This window comes from Myxocyprinus asiaticus, chromosome 13 (genome assembly GCF_019703515.2).
Source record: "Myxocyprinus asiaticus isolate MX2 ecotype Aquarium Trade chromosome 13, UBuf_Myxa_2, whole genome shotgun sequence".
In the NCBI taxonomy this organism is placed as follows: Eukaryota; Metazoa; Chordata; class Actinopteri; order Cypriniformes; family Catostomidae; genus Myxocyprinus; species Myxocyprinus asiaticus.
This window is the reverse complement of record NC_059356.1, coordinates 23766062-23777902: the sequence shown is the minus strand read 5'-3', so window position 1 is coordinate 23777902 and position 11841 is coordinate 23766062. Positions and strand designations below refer to the sequence as shown.

The following is an 11841-nucleotide window of genomic DNA, read 5'->3' as shown; positions in this document are numbered from 1 at the left end:
GCTGTCTAGGTAGGCAGCTCACTAGGGTTTAAGCCACAGCCTCAGTCTTCCTGTGTCAGGCGATCAGAAAAGCCCGACATACAATCCGACAGAAGACCGATCTCCGCTGTCTGCTTTAAACAGTTCCGGTAAGTCTCCTCAACTTTACCGAATTACCATTATAGTGACTAACACGAATGGATGTCTTTAATACATTCACCACTTGAATTAATTGAGTTTTGTGTCAGATAATTTTCGCTCTGATTTGTACGAAATGGCGGAGGCGCAAATGAGGAAGTTAAAACGCTTCTGCCTCCATCCATTTAAAATGCTTTGCCTTTTGCAAAACCTCATAAAGACAAACTATTTTTATTATTATTATTATTATTATTATTTAAATGAATCAGCATTTTAGATAGGCCTAACTAAGAAACAAAACACGTTCAATTGCGAAAAAGAGAGATAATGTTTCGCGCACTTAGCGTACACTATGCTCTTAGTCTTTGATGGATGCAAATGACAAGACAAACACATTTGGGTTTTTGCCATACTGCACTATGTTTACATTATATATTTAGTTAATCGGCTGTAACAGTTGTCATGAGTGTGCACACGTGAGTGTATGCATGTGCATGAATCCATTCACAGTCATATTTAATACAAATTAATATGTGCAAAAGTCTCTCATAATGTATATTATGTTCATCTATGTAAGCATTCCTGCATTACTATGGGAACAGTGTCTCAAAGCAAAGGCTTTTCGTGTGTTTGTTCTGTGTGTCTTGGTGGCATAGAAGGAGAGGGGCCCCTGGCAGGTATTCAGACAAGGGTCAGTGTTTAGTGGGCTGATCAACATGTCACAGATCTTGCAGGACTTCAGCAACTGAGCTTAGACTTTTTTATTGCAGGATTTACTCAGGCCAGAAGCATCCTGTCCATCTGTGGGGGCGTAGATGAGTCACTGCCTAATGAATGTGTGTGTGTGCTTCAGTCTGTTTTTCCCAAATTGGAAAACTTGTTGCTTTTCATTCATTCTTCAGCCAGTTTGGTAATGCATCCATCTTAGTTTTGAATGTAGGGTACAGTATTTTAGTGGCTAATAAAACCAGAGTAATACAACCGCTCATTCCTTGCATTTATGACAGTATTGGGCAGTCATACTCAAACATCCAAATACTTTTAGTTAGTCTCACCTTTTCACTCTCTCTTCATCAATGGTGTCTCAGGCTCATTATTTCTGGTAAGGAACAAACAGTTATTTAAAGGAATAGTTCACCCCAAAATGTGAATGCAGTATTTCCCACAGGATTTTGTGAGACTGTGGTGGGTGGACCTCGGGCTGTCTAGGGAGGTCCATCTGGTGCGGAGGATAGATATGCGAAGAGCTTTATGCTCTTGTAAACAATTTTGTGCTGTAGTAGTAATTTAATTTTAAACACATTGGTTGTACAAAAAAGTCACACCCACAAAGCATGATAAACGAGATGGAGTTTAATGCAGTTCACAAATGGTCAAAACACAAAATCGACTATAGCAGTGGTTCCCAAAGTGTGAGGCACGCCAAGGGCACCGCAGGTAAGGCGCAGGGAGATGGTGGGATTGAAGGAGAAGTCCATTGAAAAGTTTTGGTATATAACTATTATTATTATTATTACGCATAAACTTTTGAAGCATGCTTCCAATACAATTGAGTGTCAATTGTGCAATTGATTGATATATTTCAGCTGGACTGTTGCAACAGTAGAGGACAGAGACTCTCAGTGAAGAGAGATGGCTGTTATGCCAGTTTGTTTTCTTGTTGTACATTTTAAAGTATTAAATCCACTGTTAAATCCTCTGCTTTTGTGAGAACAGGGTTTTTCCTGCATTAAAACATTTTCAGCTTCGAAATTCTTGCTTTTGCTGTTTTATAAGCGTTAACTGTGCTTCTCATCTGGAACATGGATGAGCGCGGAGTGCTTAAATAATGGTTTCGGGTGAGTGTTGTGCGATCCACCGACAATCACACGCGAGACGCGCTCTGCTCTATTCTAGGCTTTGTTCACTCTGCAGGAAAAATCCAAAGTACCAATTTTCTTCCGAAACAGCAAAATCTGTACATTATTCCAAACTTTTGGCTGTCAGTGTATGTGGCCAGATCAGATTTTTTTCTGTTCAGAATACAGTCGCTTTTGCTATCATGTCCACATTAGTTGTCATGGTAATGCAACAAACTTGCGTATATTCACCATGCATGAGATTTTTTGGATGTTTTACCAGTGATTATGCTTTTCATGAGGGCACTATCCAAATATTAACTTTCTTCACAGAAAGGCTTAAAATGGGAAAGGTGGCATATGCAATGTTTGTTGCTGCTAGTGTTGTTGCTGCCGGGGACGTCCTGTATTTTGGCCAAAAGTTCGATGTCTCATACGTCTTGGGGTCCTGTATTTTTAGCAGAGAGCGAAACATCCCGTATTAAAGGCTTTGTGTCCCATATTAAATCATAAAAAGTCAGACGGTGAGACGAGGTACCGCGTCCTGTGATGGCACGCTCAAAATGCTCAAGCATCCCGTATTCGCATTACATTCAATACTTTAACGTGTTGTGGCTTCTTGCAACCGGTATGGGTTAATGCACTTTAGCGCATCTCTTTGGATAAGTTAAGCCAATGTCTGTATTATTATAAGAGGTTTGCAGTGCTTTGCATGCCCTGTAACATATAAATGACATATGGGTGTGTTTCATTCAGAAGTGATGATCTCTATACCCTGTTTACCTTCCACTGTTTTGTAGGGCTGAAATGTGTAATAAAACAGGCTGAACTCACTTTTAAAGTCATTTTTATTGAAATATATATATATTTTTTTAACGATCCTACTGTGTGGCCATCATTATTGTATTATTGCCTGTGAAGGCATTAATTATGCCGCAATACCTGACATATAACAACCTTCGCGCACAGCAAATGACAAAAAAAAACCACATGAAATCTGATCAGACCATTCAGACTGAGATGCTTTAAGAAAAATCAGATTTTAATCTGATTCCAAACCACTTATGAATGTGGTTTGGATTAGGCTTATAAAAATCAGATTTAGTGTGTTTTTGTCCTGTTCAGACTACAAAAACTTATCTCTGGAGCATGCGTGACGCGCGTCAACCAGGCTTCCCTCGTTATGTGTGCTCCGGTGACAGGATAGCGCAGAGCGGGTCTTATTAAACAGGGCTTCTCTCAATATGGTGGCGCAGATTACAAAACTTATGCGACCCATTTGAATTCATCATGAGAATTTTCTATTTTAAAGCGCTATGGAGCAATTCAACCATTTCAATTGGCTACAGCACTGACATTATGAACAGTTCTGACAAGGGAAAAGGAAAACACCTGCTCTTCACCAGCATCAATTACAAGACTTTTCACGTCTATACATCAACACCCTTACTAACATATATCACAGTAAACTGTAACAGAATTTTTCATTACAACTGAGGAAGTTGTATTTAAAAAGTGGTGTTAAATGTTTTCAGGCTATTATTTTTCTTACAAATAATCATATTATTTTTTAAGAAAGACTAACTACCTAACTAACCACTGTAATGAGGAGCCATCCATGGTCTTTCTTGTGGTTATGGCATTCAAATGCAACTGTTAAACGTGACATAAACGAGGTGCTTTGATCAGTTTGGATCCCTTTAGGAATCCCAACTCAGGTGATCATTTTAAAGAGTGCCTCCGCAACACTGCGTGCTGAAATGTTTCGCAGGGGCATTGCTTCAGGGTATCGTGTTGCATAATCCACCAAGACTAATACAAAGCGATGCCTCCATGGGGTTTCCCGGAGGACTGGAGGGGCAGAGCCCTCACTTTCCTCCGGGTTTCCCTGAAGTGCAGCTGACGTCGACGGCTCAGGCAGTGCCTCCCCAGCCAGTGCCTCCCCAGCCAGCGCTGCACATATCCCACACCGAATTACAGTATTGCAGGATCCATCTGCACACATTCCCATTAATAATGTCTGAAATGCTGGCCAATTCATACCCAAAATCAGCGGATGGGTGAAGCAAGGGCTAACCACCGCCTCTGTTCTAGTTTTTGTCCCTGGAATTGAACAGTAACAGGCCCTAAAGGTAATTTGTGTATATCCCCATGCACAAATCTCACCTGCACCTAGCGTGCTGTACCTAAAGCCTCACCTTGAACCAAGCTTTGGGGAATCGGAGTCTGATTACAACCCGAATCCACCAAGGCTTGGTACCCCCTTGGATACTCACTGGTATGCGGTACGTCCCTGCTCAATCGGGGCGGCTTGTGACGTGTCAGGAACCCGGACCCACGGCCCCACATCCATCACCGGGCATTGATCCTGAATGTGTCCTGGTTCCCAGCAGTGCCAGTACACCAGCCCAGACCTTACCTCCACACCTGCGGCCCTGGATTTAACAACTTGACGGGGAGGGGGAACTGAAACAAAGGGGTTCGGAGCAAAAGAAACCCCCCCGGGTCCAGCAAGCCGGCTTCGGGAGAATGACCCCCCCCCCGTCGCCAGGGGGTGGGGACAGGAACAGTATGGGATGGGGAAGGTGAAGAGAAAAGGAATCGCCATCTCCCGGATACGCTGCCAAGTGGTCCTCTGCCAGCTGGGCGGCCTCCTCCAGTGATGCCGGATGGTGGCAATGGACCCACTCCGCCATTCCGTTTGGCAGATGGTCGACGAACTGCTCCAGCACTACCAGGTTGACCACTCCATCGGCGTCATGGCCACCTCTGACAGGCGTCACTAAGCTTCTGGGCAAAGGCAAATGGGAGGCCAGACTCGCCAAATGTCAGCGCTCGGAAGCGCTGACAGTGCTGTTCGGGGTTATGGCCAACCCGTTGCAGGATGGCTCGCTTCAGGTCCAAGTACTCCAGCATACTCGCTTCAGGTAGCTGTTGTGCCGCAAGCTGAGCCTCCCCCGACACCAGCGGCAACAGACGGACTGCCTACTGTGCTCGGGACCACCCCGACCCCTCCGTGGCATGCTCGAACAGTTCTATAAAGGCTTCGGGGTCGTCCTGTGGTCCCATTTTCAGACCAGGCACAGCAGGCGTGGTCGGGGTCGCTGCTGGAGTACCCCCCCTGTGCCAGCAAGCTCCAGATCACCTGTCGGTCCTCCACCTGGACTTTGACTTGCATCAGGGCCTGGAACCGTTGTTCCTTTTCCGACTGCAGCTCCAGGAGGGCCTGATGTTGCATCTGGTGGATGCCAGTGAAGGTTTTGACGATCTCAGCCAGCGGCGAGGTATCATTTAGGTATCGGCACCACTGTAGCAAATCCCTTAATTCTATGGAATGAGGAAGCAGGAGACATATTTTCGTTCCAAAATACAGTCTTTATTCAAACACAAAATCTTTGCTTTCTCAAATGCACACACACACACTGCTGGAATCTCAGCTCTCTCATCTGCCGCCACCTCCTCCCCTTTTATCTCCTTGTCACAGCTCACTGGGAATACAAACAGGTGTTAGCACAGGTGTAAATCCTTAACCACTCAGCTTTCCTGGACCTCACTCTCCACAGATCGGTGCTCAATCACACCCCCTCCTCCACGGAGATATACACAAAAAAAAGAAGAAATCAGGATGAGGGCAAATACTTTTTCACAGCACTGGTGTGGTTGTGAAATAGATAAATATTTAGGTCCTTTTTTACTACAAATATCCACTTTTACTTTGACATTCTTCTTCTTTTGTTTTTTGGCAATTCACATTCCTTGTGTATATCACCACCTACTGGTTGGAGCTGGTCAAAGGTGGAGATTTATAGTCCAAACGGTCTTAAATATTGAACTATCCCTTTAACCCAACATGAATCAGGGTTAATGGAAAATTCTCTGTTATTTACAGATTTTTATTTATTTATTTTTGCAACATTGACTGATAATTCCAAATGCTTTCCAGTCATTTTAACTAGGGGTAGGTAAAAATATCGATTTTCATGATGCATCGCGATCTTCATTTGAAAGATCTCAATATTGATTCTTAAATCCGAAGATCAATCTTTTACTCTATGCGCAACCCTCCACTACAATGAGAGGAAATCACTTGCATTTGCAACCAAATTTCGCCCTATGTGGCTAAAATGTTTATATTTGGCAACCGGGTGGTAAATGTTTAGATTTTATTTATATTATTTGATTTGATATTTTTTTAGATTGTGTAGCTTAGTGGTGGAGTATTCAGCAGCGAGATCGTTTCACTGTTTGGTGAGAGTAAAAGTTGTTCAGTTTAATGTGTGTCTAAAGACGAGAACCACACAATCCATATGTCATTGAATAATGTCTCTTTAAGGGTGTGTTCATACTTGGCAGGTTTGGTTTGATTAAAACGAACTCTGGTGCGATTGTTCTGTTAGTGCGGTTCATTTGAACAAGTGTGAACGCTGCCATCCGAACCTTGGTGTGCACCAAACAAGCGGACCGAGACCGCCTGAATAGTGGGTCTCGGTCCGCTTCCAGACGAACTCTGGTGCGGTTCGATTGATATATGAACGCAACATGGACCAAAGACGTCTAAATGGACCAAAAACAGGAAGTAATTTGCCTAATACTGACCTCAAGCATACCTGGTTCTTCTCATCAATAGGAGCTATGTTCGGTACAGGTGTCGGAACTGCCGTCAGCCGTCCTTGCAGCATATCTTCGTTTGTGTGAGCAATGGAGGAATTTCTGGCGCTGTTTTGACTCCTTTACACATTTTATTGTGTAAAAATACACAAATAATACCACAAATAATAGTAAAAATACCACCATATATATACATATATAAATCTAACAAGCGCATTTCGCCCAGCAGCCAGCATTGTTTTGGATGATCGGCAAGTTCCGTCACAAAATATACATCATAAAAGATGTCCAATCAGATTGTGACTTTTTCCTGATGCCTTTTGTTTCATATCTTTAGGTTCGGTGTTAAAAATGCCAGTGTGAACGCTAAGTGAACCAGGACTAAATTTATCATTTTCTAATACAGACCAGTGCATCAACAACACCTTAAAGCAATGGCATACAATTAATTGAAATGATGAGTGGTGCGCTTTATTAAATCCAACCAGCAACACATAAGAATAAAATTAACTTTTAAATCTTACCAAATTCACTACTTAGGTCTGCACTCGAGCAGTAACTTCCAAGGATCATGTCAGCTTGACATACAAATGATCAAAGCTTTGATTGACTTCAAGCTATCAGGCTATCATTGAATGCTTGTTTCTCATGCGCATGACGTTCTCCAGATCTCCCTTGATTAACATGATGGGCGAAGAGAATGATTAAATGGCTAACACAACAGACCTTAATAATTATAGAATTTCTCAAAAGATTATCTAATTTTGTCTTGTATAACGGGCATAAAACAAGTTTAAGATATGGAAATTATATGATGTCTTAAAGGGATAGTTCACGCAAACATTATCTTATCATTTACTCACCCTCATGTCATTCCAGATGTGTATGACTTTCTATGTTCTGCTGAACACAAACAAAGATTTATAAAGAATATCTCAGCTCTGTAGGTCTATTCAATGCAAGTGAATGGTGACCAGACCTTTGTAGCTCCAAAAATCACATAAAGGAAACATTGAAGCAATATAATAGTGTAAGAAACAGAACAATATTAAAGTCATTTTTTACTCTAAATCTCCACTTTAACTTTCATTTTCAGATGTGAAAGTGAAACTAAACAGGCACCACATGTGACTTTCAAATGTAAAGAGAAAGTGGAGATTTAGAGTAAAAGCCCTGAAGCCCTGCAAGATCTGTGACATGTTGATCAGCCCACTAAACACTGACCCTTGTCTGAATACCTGCCAGGGGCCCCTCTCCTTCTATGCCACCAAGACACACAGAACAAACACACGAAAAGCCTTTGCTTTGAGACACTGTTCCCATAGTAATGCAGGAATGCTTACATAGATGAACATAATATACATTATGAGAGACTTTTGCACATATTAATTTGTATTAAATATGACTGTGAATGGATTCATGCACATGCATACACTCACGTGTGCACACTCATGACAACTGTTACAGCCGATTAACTAAATATATAATGTAAACATAGTGCAGTATGGCAAAAACCCAAATGTGTTTGTCTTGTCATTTGCATCCATCAAAGACTAAGAGCATAGTGTACGCTAAGTGTCGCCACTGCTCTCCTCCATAGAGAGTAATACAAAAGCATTGATATTTAACTATTTCTAGTTTGCGGTTTTATCGACACTTCCCTTTATCTATACAGTGAAAAAGGCTCTGTAATTGCCCTTGCAATAAAAGAACTACACTACAGTTCAAGTTAAGCTCAAACACACAGAAACCTATAGTCATTGTGAAGTGGACATTCCAGCTGGTTTACTGATTTGTTTTGTCACACACTTAACAGTTGTAAAAGCTGTCATTGTAGCTCTTAGGATGTGTGTTTTTTTTTTTCTTCTCGGCCCTGGCCCCAATACCACACTGTTCCTGTTTGAGCTGCCCAAAACATCCATAGTTCTGTATGCTACATGGCTCGCTGAATCCACTCTCTGTCATTGTGTGATTTCTTTCTCATCATTCTGGCTCTGTGTTCTCACTTCTTCAAAAAAATTGAAGCTGACATAAAAAACAAAACAGAGAACCTGCATGTTTACATTTAACCTGTTTATAATTACAGGCCATGAGTTTGATGCTGTAACTAGTGTGGAAAAGTTAGCGCCCAATAACAATTTTTTAGCCTGGTCGTTAAAAGGCAAACCACACAATTTCCCTGAACTGTTTATTAGAAGTGACAGATTTGGTGTTTGGTTTAACTCCCAGTTGTGGTGTTATCGTTATGACTGTGACAAACATGTCTAGAAAAGTTTGAAGTGTGAAATTGCCTTTGCTAGATGTGTTCTTCCTTTTTATTTTGACACATCTTTGGACAGAATATGTGTTGTGCCTTCTGAAGAATTTTTTCTCTCATAAAAATTCAGCTTTGTTCCCTTCAAAAAGAAAACAGTAACTTGCAGTCAGATCCACTGATCCGTAATAGAAAAAGGTTGTCTAAATATACAGTATTGTATTTACAGTACATACCTCTCCAAAGACAGACCTATTTAACTATCATTTATTGAAGCAGGCAAACCAGTTTTATAAAAATTTAATAACTGGGAAGCGTGTAGATGTTATGTAGACATTAGTCATTAAGCTTCTAATATCGTTACTATTATTATTTTATTTTATTTTTTGGTAGAACTGACACTTTTTCATTTTTGTTTGCATTCTGATTTGTAACCCCCAAGATCAACAGCTACATTTATTATTAGATAACCTCTTGTAAGTATTCTTACTACAACATTGGTTGTAGGGTCAGATATGGAAATGCAAATTTTAAGAAAGTCAAGTAACAAGCTTGACAGTGATTGAATTGTAAGGTAGCTGCAGGAAGAAAAGAGCCTTTCTTTATTAGAATTTATGCATCAAATTCAGATCTTCAATACTACATTGAAATTGGGCATTTTGAGCTTCGCCACTGTTTACAAGAAAATACTTTTAACACTTGGTTTTGGGTGGTGCTTGCTCTCTTGAAAGAAAGAAACAAGAGGAAATATAGCTGCAAGCAGCGATATCAGGGTCAAGCCCGATCCCACCATGAGCAGCAAAAGAAGCTTTGAGACATGTTTTTGGTTAGAGTCCGATGAACAGTGTGTGAGTTAGAAAAAGTAAACTTTCAATCATAAAAAACCCATTTATTTAAAAATAATAAAAAATAGCTACTACTAAGAATTTTTTTTTCCAGTATGTGGCACTGTTCTGAAACTGCTCAGGTAGTATCTGGGCATCTTGAAAGCGTTCAAGAATTATAAGCCAAAATATGCATTTTTCTTTCTCATGAACAGTCGGGGGCAGTGCGCCAAAATGCTGCAGGTAACCTCAGGGCCTAATGGTGATGACACGTACCAAGTTTCGTCCCAATCCCTCAAAGCATTGCGGAGATACAGCCTCAAGTTCAATTTTGTGCGTTCTTCGTAGAATTCGTTGAAGCGCCATTCGAAAATGGTATGGTTTATCAAAATTCTGTGAATCACTTTTTGCCGTGAGTGCCTCTAGATGATGCAGGCCAATTTTCGTGCAAATCAGACAAACAGTCTAGGAGGAGTTCAAAAAGTAGGTTTTCAAAACATTTAAAAATGGCGGACAGGAAGTTTGCTCGATCATGACATAATTGGTATCATTGTATTATTGTTCAGGCAAAAGGAGTCAATAGCTATTAGCATTTTTAGAAATAGCATTATAATTTTAGGCCACAAGGTGGCACTGTCCCGAAACTTTTTGAGTCCCTTCAGAGCATGGTGCCAAAGACACATACTGGGTTTTGTAACTATATGCCAAGTAGTTTGTAAAATACAGCATTTTATGTCTAAATTCAAAATGGCCGACATCCAAAATGGCTGATATAGGAATTTTTCATATCATTGGACTCGCTATACCCCACTGAATCTAATGAGACCAATTTGATGATTTTATGACAAACTGTTCAGAAGTTAGAAGCAAAAATTTGCTTTTTTCATATCTCGTGACCACTAGGTGGCACTGTTCCGAAACTGAACAGGCACCCCGAGTCATGGTGCCTATGACAAATAATAAGTTTGGTATGAATACGCTAAAGTGTTACGGAGATATACCCTCACGTCCATTTTGGCAGGGCAATTTTCGTGCAAATGGGACAAACGGCCTAGGACGAGTTCGAAAAAGTACGTTTTTCAGAAAATTCAAAATGGCGGAAAAATGTTCATGATGGAATGACGTCATAGGGTGCAATCGAATCGTCTTGAGCCAAGGAATCAAAGGAAAAAGAATTTAGTTTCTAGGACTCACGGTTAAAAATGTATTAACATAAACGTGAGTGCAAATTTGGGCAGTTGGTGGCGCTAGAGGGTCTGAGGTAGAGATGCCAAATTTGCTATGGTAACAGATCAGACTGTCCTCTATCTGTGTGCCAAATTTCATAACTTTCCCGCAAGCGGCTCTATGGGCTGCCATAGACTCGAGCGGAATAATAATAAGAACACTAACGCAAACAATAGGGGTCTTCGCCCCTTCAGGGCTTGACATCTAAAAAGAGCTTTTAGATTATAAATGCCCATAACAAACTGAAAGATATCAGGAAGATCGTCCGTATTATCCATTGTTAAAAACAGGGCCGCAACCACAATATACTTTGAGGGTGACAAGTCCCCACCCCAATAATCAGATATGGCCAGAATACACTGACTGCCACCCCTGGAGTTGCGAGTTCGAATTCAGGGTGTGCTGAGTGACTCCAGCCAGGTCTCCTAAGCAACCAAATTGGCCCGGTTGTTAGGGAGGGTAGAGTCACATGGGGTAACCTCCTCGTGGTCGTGATTAGTGGTTCTTGCTCTCAATGGGGTGCATGGTAATTTGTGCATGGATCGCGGAGTGACATGTGGAGTCTCCGCAGTGTCATGTACGAGCCACGTGATAAAATGCGTGCATTGACTGTCTCAGAAGCGGAGGCAACTGAGACTTGTCCTCCGCCAGCCGGATTGAGTTGTGGAACCATGCCACCATGAGGACTTACTAAGTAGTGGGAAAATTTCCAAATTGGGAAATAAGGGGATAAAAAAAAAGGTGGCCAGAATGTCCCCCCCAATGATTGATACCCTTGTTGCTGTTCTGTTGCAGTCCATTATGCACCGCTGTCTAATTATCATTAGGTTGTTGCAGGAATAACGTAATGGTTTAAAAAAGTTACATTTTTACCGTGCTGAGTAGTCTAACACCGCTCGTCAATGTCATTTGAGATAGCCAATCAAATTGATGAAGGCGGGACACAAGTTTAAGATGCTATGCAGGAACATTG

General features: G+C 41.3%; 1 protein-coding gene across 1 annotated transcript in view; it reads left to right on the top strand.

The window, feature by feature from the left end:
• Positions 1-11841, top strand: part of LOC127450812 (mitogen-activated protein kinase kinase kinase 14-like) — a 30716-nt gene continuing 18875 nt past the window's right edge. Inside the window, exon 1 of the mRNA XM_051715191.1 lies at positions 1-128. The gene's annotated coding sequence lies outside the window, so the exon portion shown is untranslated. The remainder of the gene's footprint in view (positions 129-11841) is intronic.